The sequence below is a fragment of the Petromyzon marinus genome, chromosome 9 (genome assembly GCF_048934315.1).
Source record: "Petromyzon marinus isolate PM22_M1 ecotype Great Lakes invasive population chromosome 9, UKy_Petmar_22M1.pri1.0, whole genome shotgun sequence".
Lineage (NCBI taxonomy): Eukaryota > Metazoa > Chordata > Hyperoartia > Petromyzontiformes > Petromyzontidae > Petromyzon > Petromyzon marinus.
The window spans coordinates 4,234,199-4,257,044 of NC_133675.1; the positions used below are offsets into that span (position 1 = coordinate 4,234,199).

At 47.2% G+C, this 22,846-nt stretch overlaps 1 long non-coding RNA gene across 2 annotated transcripts; it reads right to left on the reverse strand.

The window, feature by feature from the left end:
* Window positions 1-9,456: 9,456 nt before the first annotated feature.
* Window positions 9,457-21,931, reverse strand: LOC116940675 (uncharacterized). 2 transcript variants are annotated; one of them, XR_004402575.2, is made up of 3 exons: window positions 20,702-21,931; window positions 12,736-12,905; window positions 9,457-11,348 (listed from the first exon to the last, which is right to left on the reverse strand). It is a non-coding gene; the product is annotated as an uncharacterized LOC116940675 (long non-coding RNA). The 2 variants fall into 2 exon arrangements; XR_004402574.2 differs by having other exon boundaries at window positions 20,889-21,930.
* Between the last annotated feature and the right edge of the window lie 915 nt (window positions 21,932-22,846).

Sequence of the window (22,846 nt, forward strand, 5' to 3'; positions counted from 1 at the left end):
TGATCTGTGTATAAATGAGTATGATAGTGCTTTTTAAAATCTACCTTATGGGTACATTTTATTGCTAATAAATAGAAGTTTGTTTTTTTCATGAAGTTAAGACCATTGTGTGTTTTGCACTGACACCATCAAAAGCCTTCATTGTTTTCCACTCACTGATTTTAACCTTCACTTCTTTAGGCACATTAAAGCTTTAATTATTTTCTGCCACCATAATGTGAAAAAGTGTATCAGTTACTCAGTGGTTAGCACACTGAGCGATGAACCCAGAAACCAAGAGTTTCATACCCGGGCCAGTGATACCGTCCCTGGCGAGTGGTAGCTGAACTGGTCCTCGCATAGTGAAGTATGGTCAAACAACCCCATGACGTACACGGCGTGGGAAGGCCCTTGTATACCAGTGGGTTTATAAAGAACTACCATTGTTATAAAACACACAAAATAGTTATAAACATAATAAAACCTGAATATTTGTGGCATGTATATAGAGTTCATTAAAATTCACTCCGAGCTCATTTCAATTTGCCCTCAATCGACAAGCGGATAAACCTCGAGACAGATTACACATCTTTGGGAATTTACGTTATGGTTGGGTTTTTGGTAAACCTAAACAAAATGTGCCCTTGTTTCAATCATCAACAGTCAGGACAAACCGCCATCAGTGAAGGAAAATCGCCCGGGTAATGCGATGAGTTTCTGCAAGGTGCGAAGTAGTCTCTCCCGTAATTGTATCGCTTAGCGTTCAGCAGTAACTCGCGCAGTATTCCATGTCTATAGTTGGTGTTTGCCATCACGAGTTTCTCAGTGAAATCCTTGCGACCGCCCCCTCCCAATGGTTCACCTTTTCCTTCGTGAGTACCACGTGCAAATTAAGCCACTGCACACTGCACGCACCTGATGATTGGTAATCCCAGGCAGCTGGTACCGTTAGAGGGGTGGGCGCGAGTTTTGAGATGTCCGGTTTGCTGTCGATACCCATATTGTCCACAAGGGGTCGCTAAAGCATTTCCACAGTACAAACGATCTCGCATTATTGAACGGTCATTAAGCGGACAGCCTTTATCGCCTCCACGCATCTGTCCTTCCACGCAGAACGCGTGTAGAACTTATTTCGCACCTTACGTAGCCAACCGTGTTAATCGGAGGTGCGGAGGAAAGGCCAACACACAACATAGAAACTCAAGGGGGGGGGGGGGGGGGGGGGTTCACTTCCCGCACGCACTACAGGACCTCCTGAGAGTGCATAATTTCAGCAGCATTTAGTTAATTACAGGCAAAGTTAACTCCGGGCCGGTTTCGACACGCAATGCCTTGTTAGCAATCAGGCTTGCGTGAACCAATGCTCGTGAAATTGCAAAACGTTATAGGCAAAAGCCCCTCTCTTTAAGTTATGGGCCCTAATTCGACACAATTGTATAACATAAATCGTGAGATATTTTTTCCACCCTTGCAGGAATGACGGTTGTTATTTTTAGAATGCTTCACACGGGGGGATAGAATATTGTGCCCGGCTTTTAGCTGAATTGTAAAAGGGTCTGCGTGAACACCATAGCACCATGCATGATTACAACCGCTACGGGAGCGTAACCGTATTATCCCGACTATAAGACGCTCCGGAAAGTAATACGCTCCGCCCCCAAACCTGTGCCCGGTGTCAGTAAAGTTGTACAAATATGTTTTCACTCACACATACATACCTACAGACACAGAGACAAGTATCCCCCCCTATAAGGAGACATGGCAAACCTATAAAGGCCGGCACGGCACACGAGGGGGGTGGGTGGCCAGCACCACGCCCGGCCGCCTTTGTCTCCCCAGTGGCGATGTTTGCACATCGCACCAGGTACTCATTTGAGGCTGCGTAAACATCGGGGAGGCCCAGGGGACCGGTTCATATAATCGTTACTGGTGTCGGCCGTGAGCGAGAATGGAACTCGGGTCGCCAGGTTCGTAGCGCAGCGTAGCGCTAACCGTTGCACCACCGCTCCCCACTATGGTGCTCAGACACACACCGGATTATAAGACGCACCCCCCAAACGTTTGCTTTGAAGTTAGGCTGGGGGGAGAAGTTGCATCTTATACAGTCATATTCGAAAAATACAATACACGTATCTGGGGTTGCTAATTCATATTACAAATACAATGTACATGGGGATTGAGGCTTGATTTCGTTTATTTAAATACTGTAAATGCTTTTTCGGGGGGGGGGGGGGGGGGGTGTAACATTATATCCTTCAGTGACCTTGTACAAAGGGATAAACGACCAATTAAACATAATTGCAGGGATCTATTTTTTTACGGAAATCTGCTGGGACGGTGAATAAGACTTAAATATTATTTTTTTACATTCTTCACCTGTTTAGTGAAATGCGCAAACGATCTTTTGACTTTGTTCTCGTAACTTTCTTTTTACCTTCTCCGCGTGCTCAACGTTGAAGGGGCCGCGTTAAAAACGCGCAGCGCAATCGACACCAACGCGGTTGAGCGAATCTTTGTGTATCCATGGAAACGCATTCTGCCGGATGATTTAAGTTAATTGGTTGCATTATGAGACCTCCTTTGCCAGTAGCAAGATATAGTAATAGGTTTTTACCCTTTTATCTGACAACTTTATACAAGGCATCATGTTTGCAATAACCACAACACAAGCAGTCAAAATGCAAACAAAAAGAGACAACTCTGATAATGATATGCACCGTCCTTGAAATTGATTGGTCCACACACGAGACGGCTTTTCTTAGAGCCTAGTCTCCACTGGTGTTGGACCAGATGACGCCAAAAGGCGTACAACTCAAAAAACAGCGCACTATCAGAGTATTGAGAGCTCGGGGTAAGCATTTACATTATGAGACCTCCTTTGCCAGTAGCAAGATATAGTAATAGGTTTTTACCCTTTTATCTGGCACCAAAACTGACACCTTTATACAAGGGATCATGTTTGCAATAACCACACCACTATTACTATATCTTGCTACTGGCAAAGGAGGTCTCATAATGTAAATGCTCACCCCGAGCTCTCAATACTCTGACAGTGCGCTGTTTTTTGAGTTGTACGCCTTTTAGCGTCTTCTGGTACAACACCAGTGGAGACTAGGCTCTAAGAAAAGCCGTCTCGGGTGTGGACCAATCAACTTCAAGGGCAGTGCATATCATTATCAGAGTTGTCTCCTTTTGTTTGCATTTTGACTGCTTGTGTTGTGGTAATTGCAAACATGATCCCTTGTATAAAGGTGTCAGTGTTAATTGGTGACGTCACAAGATATGCATAAGTCCCCCCCCCCCGCCGACGCTCATGAACATTATCTGAATTCAAATACTACGGCTGTGAGTCCACCACATTGTGGAGAGTAGGGTTGGTCACGATAAACATGACGATCGATCGTCAGGCCCATTAATTACCATTGTTCCACCCTTACACGGTGCTTCCGATAACATGACGATCGATCATCGGGCTCATTAATTAAGATTGTCCACCCTTAGACGGTGCTCCCGATAAGCATGACGATCGATCATCAGGCCCATTGATTACCGCTGGCCACCCATACACGGTGCAGACGCATGTGGCTCTAATGAAGATTCATCTCAGAGTCTCCCTTGCAAAAGAGACTTGTGTCTCGATGGACAATCACCTGGTAATTCCTGGCCTCACTCGTATGTAATAGCCGCGTCATTCTAACCGCACTAATACAACAACAAAAACAATCGCCATTAGCCACTAATTGGCGCTTCCACCAGGCTATGTGCACGTTAAAGCCACTAACACTTATACTACTACGATGTAACCCGTACTCAAAATTCTACGCAATACAAATCACACTAATAATGGCACATAATATAAACCACGCTTATAATTCTACCTAATATTACTAAACTAATAATGATGCATACAAACCCCACCTCTTCACCCAGAATCAATCAGTATTTATACTGGAGGAATCCGATTAGCTATGAAGCTCTTTTTCACATGTTCCACCCGTATTGACCAGCGCGGTGAAGTATGGCCAACAACCACCACGACCGACACGGCATAGATGCAGTTTTTTTCTCACCTGAAGACGGCCGCTTGTGTTGCGACCGAAACCTCGTGTTTTCTTTTATTATTGTTTCTATCTACGTGACTTTACCGAAAGAACCAGAGAGTATAGATGTAGTTATTCTTCCAGCAGTGGACTGACAAAGATTTTTAGAATAATACCATCTGCGCCACGTAAAGAAGCAACCACAATCATCACATTCTCTGTCAATCCATTGCGAGGTAGAAGTCTGTCAGTGTCTCGATTGTGTGTGTGTGTGTGTTGCTTTGCCATACTTCATCAGGCTGGTCTCGTTTTGCCGGTTCGCAAAGTGGGCTGGGTGGCATCACTACTGATGTTGGCCGTGATCGGGAATCGAACTCGGGTTAAGTGGGGCTCATTACCGCATTGCGTTTACCATTGGGCTCCCCCTAACAGTCTTACTAAACTCATCAATAATACCGTAGCGTGTATATATACAGTACTACGATTCAAACATAAACTACCACATGATCGCATCATCACACGAGCAACCAAAATAACCCAACTCCCTCGTCAGGAGCGCGGTCCGTGTTCATCACGTGGTGATTTCATCATTTAACCAAAAAACAATTCCCGATACCGCAACAGGATCGTACACAAAAGCGACAACGCGGGAGGCATTACACAAACACACAAATCAAAGCCACGTGGGGATCAGACGCCGGGCGTCTCGCGGGGAAGGGGCATAGGGCAAGCCAGTGGAGCAGAGCCTGTGAAGGAGCCGATCCTGTGAAGGAACCGAGCCAGAATCCCTCTGTTCCACGAGACATCGGAGGCCAACCCCCCATTCCACGGGATCGGAGTCGCCCCGGTCTCATTTCCACCGTCGTCATCCCGCGATTTGGCGATAATAATAAGGCGGCGGCGGCGGCGGCGGCGGCGGCTTGACGCGCGCGTATCTTTCTCCCTGCACGCGTGCGAACGCATTTTATTGCCGTACTTATTTATGGGGGCGGGGGGGGGGTGGCGTTTTGATGTTGGTTCGAGGTGGGGGGATTGGGTAGGGAAGGAGTGGGGGGAGGGGTGCTTTCTTCCACGAGACCATAGGGATGTGCGTCACGGAGGACAGGAGGCTAATGTCTCATTTCTCTGTCGTGTCGGTGTTTTGTTGAAATATCCATTGATCATTGCCGCCGCGGCTGCTGCGGCTGACAATAAAAATAAGGTTTCCAAATGGCATTACTGCGAACACGTGGCAGCGTCACACTGCTGCTTGTCTTCTTCGATAAACAAATGAGTAATCGGTGCTGCTGCGTTGGCAGTGGTGCACAAGAAGTACAACCAACAACACAGTCAAACGCGTTCGTCAATAGCCTCGATGAATAGTGGCGAATATTCGAACCGGTCTTAGGCCTCCGCTAGGTCGACTCAGCTTCAAATGATGAGCAAACAATCGCCACGAGGGAGACAAAGGTGGCCGGGCGTGGTGCTGGCTACCCACCCCGACGTGTGCCGTGCCAGCCCTTCATAGGTGCCGTCTAACAGCACTTGCCCGAACAGTCTGTTAAGGCTATACGGGGGATATTTGTCTTTGATATGTACGTCAGTGCGCGTCGCGTTGTGGACAGGGGGAAGCCACCACCTTGGACCCCCACCTCCTTGCGAGTGATTTTAGAATTCCTCGCACTCGGCGCTCATCGCGCGTAACGGATGAGGTCGCTCACTGGAGCCAGCGACTCATGCTAAGGCGAGGCGCTCTGGAATTGGCATGGGTTGGTGATGTGGTGAAGTATGGGTTCGATAAACAACAACAACAAACAAACAACACTAATGACTTAATTACCCAGGCTGATTTCCCCCAATCCTGCTGTTGTCGACGCTACCACACAGACGGAAGAGCATTGAGAGCTGTGACCCTAGCTGCTGCTGTTGTTGTTTTTGTTGTTATTTGTACATTTACGCTTCTCCCCTTGCTTCGTAGCTTGGCGCCTGAGTCGTCCCCCCCCCCCCTCCTCCCGGGCCGTGGGCATTAGTGCAGTTACACCGCCTGCACACCCGACAGCAACACCACCGCCTAACTCCCCCTCTCTCCTCTCTTGTGGTCTCTCACATCTCCCCATCTCATCTCCCATATCTATCATCTCTCCTCGCCCATCCTTTCTCTCCTTCCTTCTCCTCTCTCTCTCTCTCTTCTCCCACGTCTCCCATCTCCCACTCAGTCATCTCCCCTCTCCTCCTCTTCCTCCGTCTCTCACCTACCCTTTCTCTCCCGTCTTCTCTCTTCTCCCTCTCAATTCTACACATCTCGCACCTCTGCTCTCGCCAAACTCACCTCTCATCTCACACCTCTCATCTCCCACCTCGATCTCCTTTCTCCTCCGTCAGCACGGGGGAGGAGAGGGCGGGGTGGGGGGGGGAAGAGAGAAAGAGAAGAGAGGGATCGGGACGATCTCCGTTTGCGTGGGAGGCGGCGCTGCTGACAGCGCGCGGCTGAGCAGAGCGTGAGAGGCACGGAACGGGAACTGAATAGGGGGGATGGGGGGGGTTCTCTAGCCCCCCCCCCCAGCCCCCCGCGCATAACAAACACAGACGCGGGAGCAGCTGATGGATGCTCCATGGACGCGGAGGTCGCTAATTCTATGACGGCGCAAGGGTCGCATCAGTGGCCTCGGCTCGGGCTCCAGGGCGCGGGGTGAGAAAGGAGCCGTGACACGGGGGGGGGGTGTCGGGACGCGTGGGCGGCTGACGAGGAGCAGCCCGCCTCTATGCCTCCCTCCCTACCTCTATCCTCCTCGCTCTCATCCTCCTCCTCTTCTGTCACCTCCTGTCCTCTCGTCCCCTCTGCTATCTTCCACTGCACCTCTTCTCCTGCACGATGTCCTCTCCTCTCAGCCCTTGTTGTCCTTCCACCTCGTCCCTTCTCGCAGCTCGTCCCGTATCCGATCTCATCTCCTCCTGTGCTCTTGTCCTCTTCTCCTACCGTTCCGTCTGCTGCCATCTCCCCCTTCTCTCGTATCATCTCCTGACGTTTATTTCCATCTTTCCCTCTGGTCTCTCTCGTCCTCTCTCATTTCTCCTCTCTCCCGTGACCTCTCCTCCTGTTCTCCCGTCATCACCGGTCTTCTCCCCTCTCAACTCCGATCTGTATCTTGTCCTCTTTTCTCTCATCTCTTCTCTGCCGTCCACTTCCTTTGCGTCACCTCCCTTGTCGTCCCCGCTCCTCGTTGCGCGTCTCCACCACTCCCTCGCCCTCTCCGCTGCGGCGTCACCGACTGCCGTCAGCTTTGCTGGCTGCAGGGAAGCTCACCTGGAATAGCCACGCCCTGCTGATGAGACTCAGATGATGAGACTCAGATGAATCGAAACGTGGCGCGCGGTTGTTTTGCCGCTTAAACAAATGCTGCTGGAACAAGAGAGATCGACTATTCGGAAGGCGGCTACGTTGACGGATGGTAAAAAAAAAGAAAACGTGATTTTGATGTATATATTGTTGGTGATGAAACGGACCCTTTGTTTGATCGTTTATAGATTAGCACTCACGTACACTTTCACACGTACGCACATATCCCCTTTGCAATGCAGGCTGCTGGGACCAACCGAATTAGAGATCACCTATTATTAATGCCGACGTGGCGCAAGAAGAGCTGATGCGACGAACCCCCACGCCCAGCCGCCTTTGTCTCCCTAGTACTAATGTTGAACGCGCCGCCCACGTAAGGACGAGTCGACTTAGAGGAGGCCCATGGGAGGTTCATATAGTGACCGCGAAGTCAAGTCAGGTGGATCGCCTTTTCACGCAGTGTACTAACCACTTCACACATTATACACACATGTCATCATACACACGAGCACATATCCTAACAAAGACAAAAAAACGAGTCCTCGGATAGCCTTAACAGACTGCTCAGGCCGGTGCTGTTAACGAGCAGCACCTATCAAGGCCGGAACTGCACACGAGTTGAGTGGGTGGCCAGCACCGCCCCTGGCCGCCTTTGTCTCCCCACACATACACACACACGCGCGTGCGCGCATACGAACAGCCACCCACTCACGTTGCCTCCTCGTTTAATCTTCCCACCGTACGTGTCTCCCGCCCACCGACCAGTAATATCAGAAAGGAAATTCCGGGGATGCTGAACCCACACACATTTTTTTTGAGGGGGGTTTCTTTCATGGCATTGTTTGCAACAACAACAACAACAAAAGTTCCGCACTTTGCAATTTGTATTTTTTTATCTTTTATTTGTCTGTGTTCGAGATGATTTGGTGGACGTGGAGAGAGAGCACACATTTACGTAACAAAAATAGGTTAAGCGATGTTTAGGATCATATATTTTGTTTTTATATATAGTTAATGTGCATACCACGGGTTAAATGTCATTAACTTCGCTTAGCAGCATGTAGTAATTGTCATCATTATTCTTCAAGAAAAAACCCTGAATTATAACTAAACAATATATATGCACAAATAAACAAACGCTACGGGCAACTGCACTTCTTCGTAGCATATAAATGTCGTAACGTAAAATTCGATATAGCATTTCTAAATATTTAAAAATACCGAGAAATTAAAATTTAGTTAGATAGGCAGCTTATAAATATATTCATGAATATATGCGCTGCTTCTGGCAATATAATCGGTGATAGAAGATACGTAAATATTCAGTTTAGGCGTTTTTTTATTATTACAGAACCTAATTAACATTTACTAATTATATATGTTGGCGCTCACTCTGCAGTGGTGCACCCACACACGATCACTGCCTTATAAACCACTGACGTTTCGGGAAATGAGCCTATTTCAAGAGTGTAAATTAAATTGTTTATCTGTACATTTCAAATGGATCCTTGTGTTGTAGAGGCATCGCAATGTAACGTGTATACGTCCTCGACTCTGAGTTGGTTTATATGATTTATCTGTGTGCCATCACCACCACCACGACCAATATCACTACCGCCAGTGCATCTTCAAGCCACCACAGCGTAAGTGCGATCTCTGGATGTGACGCCAATCCCTCTGCTCTCCCCTGCTCTGCACAACTGCCAATGCCGAGAAACGTCAGCCGTGGGCCCCTATGGTCAACGCAGTAGTAGATTTGAATCCAGCAGCGGATTGACTACGTCTAATAATGATGATGATACAAAAATAATACCACTTATTATATTGTATTGTCCTCGGCTTATCTTAGGTTGGCGCAACTAGAGCCGGTGAAGGGAATTCCACATTCCCATGGCCGAGGGATAGTCTGCCCGCATGGAAGTCATTGCGATGAAAGAGCAGGCGTGCGCGCGCGCCTGGTCCCCCGGCAGGCTATGTGAAACGCTGCCTCTCGCACTGCCAGAGAAGGCTCCGCGAATACATTATTACTGCCACAAGCCGCATCGCCACGGGGCAACCCCATCCATAATTCACCCCGCCCCTACCCTCTGTCAATCCCCCCCTCCCCCGCCTCTCCCCCGCACTCCTCCCCTCGCTGGCAGCCGCTCATTGGAATGCACCTCTTGCGCGCAATCATCGATTAGCGTAGCAGTGGAGAATTTAATCATTGCCGTCAGCCATGGTCGATCCACCGCTGGATGAATGCCTCCCCAAGATGCAGCCAACCGACCACGATCCTGCGCCGTGATAATCCGCCTGACGTCTGCGCACGAGCCGATTTCGTCGCTCCGTCTCCTCGGTGGCCGTGAAACAAGTGGCAACGTATTTAGGGAGACATTACGCATCAGTCCCATTCTCGTCTCTCCACGTAAAATCGTACGAAGAATGTGTTGGTCCATCCGCCTAATTTTGGGTTTCCAGGAGCATCTGTATGAGCAAGAAAACTCCCACCTTCTGGATCTCATCAGCAGTGAGGCTCGTTAAATAAAATGCTGCTGGATTTCCAGATAGTATTGGCAAGTGTACTCCCTATAAAATATGGGACCCTCACCTCTATTCAACGCCAGAAGAATGAGTCTACGCTTTTGCATGGAGGAGGGAAGAGGAGGGAGGGGGGGAGGGGTTGGGGATGGTGGTGATAGCGGAGAGAGTTGACCCAATGGCAGGTAGCCATCGGGAAAGTGCCGAAACCGCTAAATGTCAGAGCCATCCTTCTTCATCTGCGGGGCTCTGGCAGCTTTATTAGCTGCCTTGCACCAGCGGGGGGTGTTGGGAGGGAAACGGGGGGGGGGGGCAGTGGAAAGGGAGGGGGGTGAAGCGGGGGGGGGGGGTATGAGGGAGACACTGGTGGTTGCGAAGCCGGGGGTAATTCTGGATGTTCCCGTGTCACTGTGTGCAGGCATTAACCACAGCGATTTGGCCGGAGGGAGGGGTGAGTGGTGCGTGAGGGAGGGGCGAGTGGGGAAGACAGCTGTGGATTACAAGTTCATCACATCGCTGTGAGCGGCTACGATGGTGATGGTGGCGATGGTGAAAATGTTTCACTGTCGAGCGATGATCATAATGATGAGGATTTGAATTATATTGTCAAAGCAATGTTCATGCTACGGCGTCATGATAGGTCACCACAGCGTCCATCATCATGATCATAATCATCATTGCGTCGTGATAATGATAGTGGGTTAATGTCAATCAGATGATACTATATACAGTATATGATCTTGTTAGAGCCCGCTGAGAGAACCCGTTCCCTAGTATCGGCTTTATAGGCTACCTGCATCATTATCATCACCACCACCATCAACAAACACCACCATCAGCAATCACCACCAATCACCACCTTAAGCATCATCAACAAACATCAAGAAAACATCACCAGACAATTATGATCAGCAATCACCATTATTATCATCATCATCGTCATGGTCAATCACAACCATGCTCCATCGCTACCATAATCATCTACCATCAAAAACAATCACAACCACCACCCATCACCACCACCACCGTGTCCCTGTGCTCCCTATAAAACAACAACAACAACACCATTATCCATTGGACCGTGTCTCTCTTTTTTGCGTTTTTTTCATTTTCGGGAAGGGGTTCAAACGATTCGGGAGTTTCTCAGTCATCATAAAAAAAACAAAAGCCAACGATTGATGGTATCGATGACAGATTAATCGATGACAACGCATAGACGGACAACGCGTTCAGACAGCCCCGCCCGCCCGCCACAGCATCCCACGAGGCCTGGGAGGGGGGGGGGTGATGGTTGGGGCGTGAGGGGGGGGGGGGTCACGGAACCGCGCGCCCCGGGAGCCCGGAGGACGAGCGGCCATCGCATCCTCCTCTTGAGCTCCCATCTCGCGTCCGCACTCGCAGGCAGCGGCAGCGGACGAGCGAGCGAGCGCGCGCGCGCTTACATAAGCGGCCGGCCGGGCATCTCGCGTCCGCACCGAATGACGCACGGACCGCTATTTTCGTGTGCGAGGGGGAGAGAAGAGGGAGGGGCAAAATAAAAGAATGAGAGATTAGAGTGCCGGTAAGGAAGAAAAGATGGAGAGTGCATCGAGGGTACTTTCCTATCTCGCCTGCCTCCCCTCCCAGATGAATCGATGGCAAGTGTCAAATGCGAGTTCACTCCCCCCCTCCTCCCCCCGTTTGATTGGGGAGTGTAATATCAATGGTGGTGGGGGGAGGGGATTTATCCCGCGAGATAATTGTTGTGTGTTTCCGTACCTCCTAATCCACGAGCACGTGCGGAGAGAGAGAGAGAGAGACCATGCAGACGCACCCATGTTGAATTAATCAGCGAGCCTTCGTCTGCTGATGCCGCCCAACTCATTGAAGAAAGCTGCCAATGTTTTCAGAGATGCGTTGCGAATTTAATGGGGGAGATGGGGGTGGGGGGTTATTTCATCATGGGTGCTATCGTCATGATCGGGAGGGGGGGGGGTGTTTTGATACATGTATACGTATATACGTTTGAAATGTGCGCGGAATAACTGAGTAAATTGTGGAGGCAAGGATATATAATGTGTGGAACAAGGTGCAAGGCAAGAGAGAAGATAGATAGTGGGGAATCGATAAGGGAAAGGATGGAGATGGAACGGAGAGATGGGAATGGGGAGGACGCTGCTGCTGCCGCACGGATGAGCAGCAGCAGCTGCGTCTGTTCTCACAGTGGGCAGGGAGAGGGGAGGAGCCCAGAGTGGGGGGGGGGGGGGAGTGGCCACACACAAGTCACGTGATTTACGAGAGGCTTCAGATAATTTAGCTCTTTGACAATTCATCCACTACTAAATGAAGGTCTCCCCTCATCATCATCGTGACAATTGGGCAGGGGTTGTTTGGCAATATTACTTCAGTGCAGGTTGATCACGCGGGAGTCCAGGACCGGTTCAGATTTAGTGGACGCGACTGGTATCGAACTCTGGTGTTCCGGTGTATATCGTATTTCACTAACCATTGCGACACCCTAGGATTTTAGTTTTATATACATTTAAAAGATGAGGTTTTGTACCACGAAAATAAAACTAAAGGCTAGAGATAATATATCCGTTGAATAATTATTATTATAGACATTGTTGATTTTAATCATAAGTGCTGCCCGGTAATTTAAACAATACGGCTGTAAAGATATACCCATGATGAATTGTCGCGATGCAATTAAATGAAGTCGAATTTTTTTAACATTTCCGTATCTGTAGAGCGGCCTTTAGTGGCTGCAGTGACAATGCGAACCCATTGGCTACATCGCATACGAATCAGAAAAATATGTTTTTTTTTACGCACAATTCGATAAATGTGTGGTGAATTAAACAATCGACTTAAATCTGTGAATCGAAGAGGCTTGCGTACCTTTTAGTGCTGAGTAGCTATAGTGGCGCTGGATAGAGGCACCCATACCAGTCCAGGTACTCAGGGAGAAGCAAGGCAAAGTGTGCTCCCCTTCATCCCTCTTCACCGGACCGGTGTGGTGAAGTATGGTCAACCCACCGCGTCAAGCCCCTAAACCACAGCTTCAGTAGCTGTGAATCCACCAGTTAGAACACGCACACGCCAATAACAATTATGAGTTGTTTAACACGTGGGCTTTCGCGACCAATATTATCCATAATAGAGGGGGGTTTCTTGGGGGTTAGATCGCGTAATTATAAATGTGTCGTTAAATTTAACCCGAAAAAAACCGTCTATTATGGATTAGGGGCCGTCCATAAATGACGTCACGCGATTTTGGACGATTTTTGCCCCCCCCCCCTCGTCACACGGCGTCACAAAAAGTCAGACCCCCCCTCAAATATGACGTAACAAAGCTCTGCCCCCCCCCCAAACCATATTTCCATTTTGAAAATAAAACATGCTTCAAATCGCTTTAAACTGCTATTGTCATCGTGTGGCGCTGCACGCTGCATCTGATATTGTAGGAGTGTTGTTATAACAATCAGTGTTGTTATAACAATTCTATATTTATTTAAAGTTGCGCATTTTGATGCGACATCACATTTCTCAACCCCCCCCCCCCTCGTCACACATCGTCACAAATGTATGACCCCCCCCAGGTGCGTGACGTCATTTATGGACGGCCCCTTATGAGCTGTGTTTGCTTAAGCCGCCCTCCTTTATGCCGGGGCGTCTCATTCGAAAGGGGCACCCCCCTCCCCCCAGTGGCAGCTGTCCCTGTGTGGCACAAGGTGATTTTTAGCACCTGGCCTGCAACCAAGAGGGCCTTAATCTGGCGAGGTTTGCTGCCGCGACTAATCGCAAATCGAGCAGCGTGCGGCGTAATTCTCGTGCTTGGCAAACTTGGACCACCGGCGCGCCGGCTCACGATGGATGCCGCCCTCACGACTCGTCTCGAATGACGCCACGGGACCGTCAGAGTCCGCTCGTGAAGCTGACGGCGCGTAGTGCGGGGCTTTTTCATTCATCATACACCCGTGGTAAAATACTAAAAATTAAACTAAACGATGTGTTTTTTTCATTTCCCCAGGTAAGGCTCACTGAGCTATACAAGTAAATTTTCATCAGCGACCTGGCGATCACAAATGATAGCTCGACCAAGTGGCTTCTTGCGTGGAAGTTTATTGCGGCCAAATACTCGAAGCGCGTGATGTTGATTTTAAATGTGGAGGGGAAAAAACCCCGAAGAAATCCACGCGACCACGGGGAGACAGAGACACGCAAACTCCAAATATACAGGGGTCAGGGTCGGGATCAAACCCACGAACTCCTGGTTATACCAGGCGGAGTAGTTAACATCTCGGCACCTGTGTCGCCCTGTGACCAGGGCGGCCTGCCGTGTTCGAACCGCGAGCCTCTGCATGGAGCAGCGAACTCGCTACGGTGAGGTCACATGACCGACCCCCGCCCTCCCCACGAACACACACAACCCCAGCGCGTTTTAAATTCCAAAGCGTCATATCTCGGATGACAAATCAATGGCCATTGACATGCAGGCTGCGTTGAAAGGTGCAAGGAGAGAACGGATCCCGCGCCAGGCAATTCTCGCCGTTCAACGGTCAACTGCCGCGTGCAACCGTGCACGCGCCTCTATCTACGTGTGCACGGAATGGGGAAGTATGGCGAAAATCATCCGTGACATTTCAGTTGTTTTTGCGGGCCGCTGCAATGCGTCACGTTTAGCATGCGCGGCGATGAAAAGCGTGGATGTTGGTGGACGGATGGGGGCTGGGGTGGGGGTGATGATGGAGCAAGCGAATGTTTCTCTAGCAACGGATCACGTGTCCCTGCCCCCCCCCCTCTCTCGACAGATCCCTGCTACCCCCCCCCTCCACAACCCCTCCCCTAATCCCCCCCTCACCCCCGCGCAGCCCCTCCCCTCGCTCGTAAATACAGCGGAGGAGCAGGAGTCCTCCCGGGGGCAGTCCGCCCGCGCACGCATGCGCAATAGCGGAAGGGCTTTCCCGTGGATTCAATAATAAAATAATTTACAAAGACAAAGGTGCCCCGCATAGCCTTGCTCCGCAACGCGCTGCTGCTGCTGCTGTTGTTTTTTTTCTGGGGCAAGTCGCTGTTCGCGAGCGCCTATGAAGGCCGCCACAGCGGGGGGCACAGCGGCGGTGTTGTAGTGGTCAGGGCACTGCGCTCCCAACCCGGTTTCTCCCAAGGTCGATTCCAGGCTCATGATCGAAATGAATTCACGGTCGGCACTAAAGTGCCGGTGGCGTCACCACGGTGCTTGTGCCAGGCTAGGTGCACGTCGAGGTCACGTGAAGTGTCGACGGCTCCGCTGCTGGCAGGTGGCCACGGGACAGAGCCCCGGTTGTCATGGGTTGACTGACCGAGATGACTGGCAGATGAAATAATCAGTTTAACACGTACTAGGCTTTCGCTACCAATATTATTCATGATAAAGGTTTTTGGGTTAGATCGCGTTATTTATAAATGTGTCGTAACCCTCCACCACCCGACACGGCCAATCAGCAAAAAAGTGTCACGTTGACAAAAGACAAATAGTTCACTACTTTAGCCTACCGGTGTGTTGAAGAGTGAATCCACAACATTTATAGTTTTAGTACGACGTTTCGCTGGTAATTACATCCAGCATCATCGGGCAATTCGCCAGAATGGTAAAGCCCTCACTTGCTCCCGATCCTAAATAGAGCAACAGGGTGACGTCATCATTTAACTCATTCAGGGTATTGTAATTATATAATCAATTGGTAATCAGTCAATAGTTATGATTAGTAATGAGTTGTAGATTAGTAATTAGTTGTAATGTGCTATTGTGATTACATGCTACGTTAGTAATCCGTTAATTAGTATGTGTTTCCCCTATAAGGAATTGTGATATGTATTATTTAATAATACGCTTCCAAGCCGCACTAAGCCTGTAGCTGTCAGAGTGATTAAAGTTATTTCTATTTCTCTCAATTTCAATGGATTCTCTATTTAGTCTTTGCCAGTAATAATTAGTTTTACACAACACTTCAACGTTATCAAAATCAAATGAGTGTCCTTGTTGACAAGCATGTTCTGCCACTGCTTACAGTTGTGTTTGAGAATTTAAAATTTATTTGGTGTTCTTTTCGTCTTATGCTGATGTTACGTCCCGTCTGTCCAATATAGCATCTGCCACATAAACAATTAATCCGATATACACCTTCTGTTGATAATTTAGGTAATTCGTCTTTAGTGCAAGATAGTAGTTTTTGAATGTTGTGTACTCTACCAAATCTTACTGTAATGTTTTGCTGTTGCAAAACACGGGATAATTGGTCAGTTACTCCTGAGATATATGGAATTTTAATTGTTTTAACAATCTGATCGCTTTCAGCAGTGTCGCTTTGCAATCGTGATTTGGCATTCAGTGCTCTGTTACTTTGAGTATTGTAGCCATTCTGTCGTAATGCTTCTTTAACGTGTTTGATTTCTCTCACTAGACGTTCACCATCTGACACTGTTTTAGCCCGATGTATGAGCGTCTTGATAAGAGAGGATTTCTGAGCTGGATGATGATGCGAATCTGCATTCAGATAGGCATCAGTGTGCATTTGCTTTCTGTAAACGCTGTGTTATTTTACCGTTTATGTCATGTCCAAGCAAAATATCTAGGAACGGGAGTGTGTTATTCACCTCCATTTCCATGGTGACCCGGATGGCCGGGTTTTGTCCATTGAGATTATTTAGAAAATCATTAAGTGTATCTTTACCATGTGGCCAGACAACCAAAGTGTCATCCACATATCTAAACCAAAAAGATGTTTTTAATGTGCTCGAGGCAAGTGCTCTTATTTCAAAGTTTTTCATGTACAGATTTGTTATAGCAGGAGATAAAGGAGAGCCCTTGCTGCTCCTTCCATTTGTTTAAAGAAATCCCCTCTCCATAAGAAGTGTTATTTAAACAATGGTCAGCAAGTTTCGGAATATCTTAGATATAAGCAACAGTGTATCCATGCATTATTGGAATATAATCGATACCATAACACAACAATCGGCTGATAATGTGTTTAATCTAACAAAAACTAACCAAATGAATACATTTTCTAGACTTCATAATAAACAAATCCCTACTAAAACGAACAATTTAAAAACAAAACCGTAATGAACTTGACTAACACTGTTTTAACCAGTGACATGATCTCTGTCCTTTCTAAAGGCCTTAACTTTGCCGTTATCCCACGCACAATTCCAGTGGATGAGATCATTGCTGAGGTAGAATCAGCAGTAAGACTCCTTCCACATAATGAGGCAGAGATGACTAGACACGAGGTTGCCAAAATAATTGAGAATAGCAAAGTTTCAAAAGTAAATATTAGCTCTAACGAGGCAAAAGCCTTAAGAGGGCTCCGTGTAAATAAAGATATCCAAATCCTGGCAGCTGATAAAGGCGGCACTACTGTAGTGATGTAACAAACCGGTTATGTAAATAAAATTAGAAATTTACTAGAGGAAAGTACCTACATTAAAATTAAACGAGATCCAACTAATACTTTAGAACGTAAGACTACTGCAATAATTGCAAATTCATTAATCCCTAAGAATGAGCAATACCAAATTAAGCCAAGGGCCTCAAAACCACCTAGACTGTATGGACTACCAAAGATTCATAAACTTGGCATCCCATTACAACCCATAGTCAGTACAATTGGCTCTGCCACATATAAATTAGCAAAATATATAACTAAACAAATATAGCCCTACATCGGTAGGACATCTTCATTCATAAGAAATTCAGAACATCTTGTGAATGTGATTAAAGATATTAAACTTAATCCTAATGATATTCTGGTAAGTTTTGATGTGATTTCTCTATTCACTAAGGTTCCAGTGAACGAATCGCTTAAATTACTTGATACACTAGTAAAGAATACAGGGTTTCCAAAAGATATTCCGAAACTTGCTGACCATTGTTTAAATAACACTTACTTCTTATGGAGAGGGGATTTCTTTAAACAAAAGGAAGGGGCAGCAATGGGCTCTCCTTTATCTCCTGCTATAGCAAATCTGTACATGAAAAACTTTGAAATAAGAGCGCTTGCCTCGAGCACATTAAAATCATCTTTTTGGTTTAGATATGTGGATGACACTTTGGTTGTCTGGCCACATGGTAAAGATACACTTAATGATTTTATATATAATTTCAATGCACAAAACCCTGCCATCCAGTTCACCATGGAAATGGAGGTGAATAACACACTCCCGCTCCTAGATATTTTGCTTGGACATGGCCTAAACGGTAAAATAACACAGCGTTTACAGAAAGCAAACGTACACTGATGCCTATCTGAATGCAGATTCGCATCATCATCCAGCTCAGAAATCCTCTATTACCAAGACGCTCATACATCGGGCTAAAACAGTGTCAGATGGTGAACGTCTAGTGAGAGAGATCAAACACGTTGAAGAAGCATTACGACAGAATGGCTACAATAATACTCAAGTTAACAGAGCACTGAATGCTAAATCACGATCGCAAAGCAACACTGCTGAAAGCGATCAGATTGTTAAAGCAATTAAAATTCCATATATCTCAGGAGTAACTGACAAATTAGCCCGTGTTTTGCAAAAGCAAAACATTACAGTAAGATTTGGTACAGTACACAAAATTAAAAAACTAGTATCTTGCACTAAAGACGAATTACCTAAATTATCAACAGAAGGAGTATATCGAATTCATTGTTTATGTGGCAGATGCTATATTGAACAGACGGGACGTAACATTAGCATAAGACTAAAATAACACCAAAGAAATATTAAATTATCTCAAGCACAACTGTCGGCAGTGGCAGAACATACTTGTCAACAAGGACACTCAATTGATTTTGATAACGTTGAAGTTACTTCAAAGACTAATTAGAGAAGCCATTGTAATTGAGAGAAATAGAAATAACTTTAATCGCTCTGACAGCTACAGGCTTAGTGCGGCTTGGAAGCGTATTATTAAATAATACATATTACAATTCCTTTTAGGGGAAACACATACTAATTAACGGATTACTAACGTAGCATATAATCACAATAACACACATTACAACGAATTACTAATCTACAACTCATTACTAATCATAACCATTGACTGATTACCAATCGATTATATAATTACAATACCCCCCCTCTACCACAAATCACTGCACCTGAATGAGTTAAAGGATGACGTCACCCTGCTGCTCTATTTAAGACCGGGAGCAAATGAGGGCTTTACCATTGTGGCGAATTGCCCGATGATGCTGGATGTAATTACCAGCGAAACGTCGTATTCAAACTGTAAATGTTGTGGATTCACTCTTCAACACACCGGTGGGCTAAAGTAGTGAACTATTTGTCTTTTGTCAACGTGACACTTTTTTGCTGATTGGCCGTGTCGGGTGGTGGAGGGTTACAACACATTTATAAATAACGCGATCGAACCCAAAAACCTTTATTATGAGATGAAATAATATACACGCACACATGCAGTACATTTACACACACGTACCGTGCCGTATACCCAACCCACACATATCGGGGCACGTACGATGATTTTAATTTTAAAATGTTGCTGTTACTGCGATTACACACATGCGTATATGTACATTCGCGCAGATCCACACATATGGGAACACATTCTGCAGCGCATGTGTCTGTACAAATGTAATGTATACCCGCGCGCATAGATACACACATAAAACACAAAGATGCTGCAACATGGCTATACCGGGGGACACAACCCCGCGTGGGTGGCGAGTACCACGCCCGGCCTCCTTTATCTCTCCCGTGCCGATGTTTACACACCGTAGCAGGTACTAATTTTAAGGCCGAGTGGACCTAGGGGAGACCCAGCACCGATTCCGATATTCGTCAACTGAAATTGGCCGTTCGCGTGAAATGGAACTCGGGTCGCCGGGTTCGTATTCGCAGCGCGCTAACCACTGCGCCACCGCTCCCCACTATGGTGCACGTAGACATAGACACGCGCACACGAAAGCCTTGCCCTATGGTGCTGCTGCTGCTGCTGTAGCTGCTCTTCCAATGAGAGCAGAGCGCGCGTGTTCCCCCTATTGCTCATCACGGGCGGGACGTGATTGGGTTATGAATGACGCGCGCGGCGTTGTAACCGCACTCCACACGCTCAGGCCGCTGCTGTACAAATTGAGCCGACTCATTGACAGTCATTGATCATGCTCAGTGATTACCGTCGAATGTGGCAAAACCATTCAGAAAACATAATTCTCGAATGTAAGAATTGTTAGCGTACCGTGTGCAATGCAGTCAGAACTGCAAACGAGCACGCGTGCCGGGGTTTCGTGCGATTATATTCATATACAACCAGCGTTCACTCAGGATGACTCATTGAAATATTGAAATGTCAATGCGACCACCGCGTACTGCGTGAGTTTAAGATAATGGCGATGCAAGTGGATGATATTTGATGGTGCTGAAATTAATGATGATGATGGATCAATATATGATGATGTCGATGGTTGTCGTGGTGGTGGTGATGATGATGCAGTGAATAATTATGAATTACACGATGTCAAATATCACGATGCGTCATTGAAATTGTATAATCATTCTCATCATCTGCTGCGGTATCATCTGCATCATTATGAGCAACATCATCAACATATACTTGATACACATCATGAATACAAATTTAATATGAAGATAACGACGTACACTTTTGAGATGGTGATCTGTAATGGATTCATTTATTGTAATTATCATAATAAATAAGGCATATAACGCCGCAGCAGATGATTATGATGATGCCAATGATGATGATCGTGAGTCGCAACCGAGGCTTTCCCAAATCAATAACTCAATAAATAAACCACGGTGATTCCAATTAACACAATACATAATTTATATAACTCCCAATTACCATTACAGTGAATTCCAGGCAATCTCGAGAGAGGCACCCGTGAGTGTGAGCCCTCCTCCTCCTCTTCCCCGTGCATTCCCTCACCAGCAACTTCCACCTTCGGGACTTGGCAACCCTAAACAAAAATCCATCGCTGCATTCTGCCGCACTCCCACTCACGTCTCCCATCACCACCACTGCCACCCACCTTCCGCGCCACGTCCCGCCGCCATCAGCAGAAAAAGAAAACGGGAAATAATAAATAAAGCAATGCAATTCACCGACCACGCAAAACACAACCGGGCGGACAGACAGACAGACAAACACAACAATAACATTCGCCGGTGCGTTTCCCTCTTTTTGTTTTGTTTTAGGCTAAAGGGCCTCAATGACATTCATACACCCACACGATTTCTGCGTTCGGAGTTTCCACGCGATTCTGTGCAGGGCCCGGGGGTGGCGCTTTGTTCATCACCACCCCGCCACCACCACCACCACCATCCCCCCCCCCCCGCGGCCCACGCTGCCCATTAATCAAGAGGCTACGCTAGGGGGTCCTGACAGCTCGACAAACAATAGTTTCGCGGCGAGGCGCGTGTGGGTGGCTGCCGTGGCTTGCTGGCTCGCTCGCTGCTGCTGCTGTTGTTTGCATGGTGCTCGGCGTACAAACCCCACGGCGGCAGCGTGGACACTCTCGCTCGCGTTAAAGGGGGCGCTTTGATCTCTCGGCTCGATTACTCTGATGGATAGTTGGTACATTTAACGGTTTTCGTTAGCAGCTCCCCCCCCCCCACACACACACAACCTGATAGCCGTGGCTCTAATTGTTCATTGATCAATTGACCGAATGTGTTGCCAAAGAATGTGTGAGAGAGAAATAAAAATGATGTTGGTGTATTCGGTAAGTTTTGGAGCGTTAAAATGTGTACGCGTTGGAAGTTTAGCCATGGCTATGCTGCCCCCCCCCGAACTCTCTCACGTCCCTTCATCTCTCTCCGAGGTCGATACATTGAATATCACTTTGTGATTACACTAGTCAATAGCAGTTGTCCTACGGATTAACGCACTCTGGGCATAGGAATGTGGAATTGCCACCCACTCGTTTAGAGTTGGAACCGGACGCCAGCCTCAACCGCATATCGGGTTTGAGCGAAAAAACACCGTATTATTTTTATATATAAATGGTGTTTGAGTGTACGTAATATATTATCGTGGCATTTCCACCATGGCGAGCACCGTCCCGTGTTCGATTGAGTAGAGAGACTCTGAGTGTTGAGTTTGATTCGAAATCAATATTTACCCCCCCCCCCCCCCCATCCAGCGCTTCCAATGACGTTATCTAGGAATTATTATTGGCGTGTCACGGTTACAATTTTACTTATGATGAGAACATATAAATAAAGCATGTGTATTCCGTAAGTATAGAAATTTAACATGTTGACGCTGGATCTAAAACTATATGCAGCATCACATGTATTACTAATAATAATTAATCCGATAAGTACATTTAACATTTTTTTAAGTGTGCACTGTTACTCGTCTCTATATAATGTGCTACATGTGTTGTTTAAATAGTGCTGCAATTTGAATAAAATTCATGATCGGATAATTATTTGTCCAGCCCTTTTCTCCTCGATCGCGTGCGGTGTCTGTGCGGTGTCTGCTCTGTTGAAGAGCAGATACGCGAAAGAGGGATCCTACTGCTGGTGGTGATGATGGTGATGGTGGTATTGGTGGTGATGATGGTGGTATTGGTGGTGGTGATGGTATTGGTGGTGATGATGGTGATGGTGGTATTGGTGGTGATGATGGTGATGGTGGTATTGGTGGTGATGATGGTGGTATTGGTGGTGATGATGGTGATGGTGGTATTGGTGGTGATGGTGGTATTGGTGGTGATGATGGTGGCGATGGTATTGGTGGTGATGATGGTGATGGTGGTATTGGTGGTGGTGATGGTGGTGATGGTGGTATTGGTGGTGGTGGTGGTGATGATGGTGGTATTGGTGGTGATGGTGGTATTGGTAGTGATGATGGTGATGGTGGTATTGGTGGTGATGATGGTGACAGTGGTATTGGTGGTGATGGTGGTATTGGTGGTGATGATGGTGGTGATGGTGGTATTGGTGGTGATGATGGTGATGGTGGTATTGGTGGTGATGATGG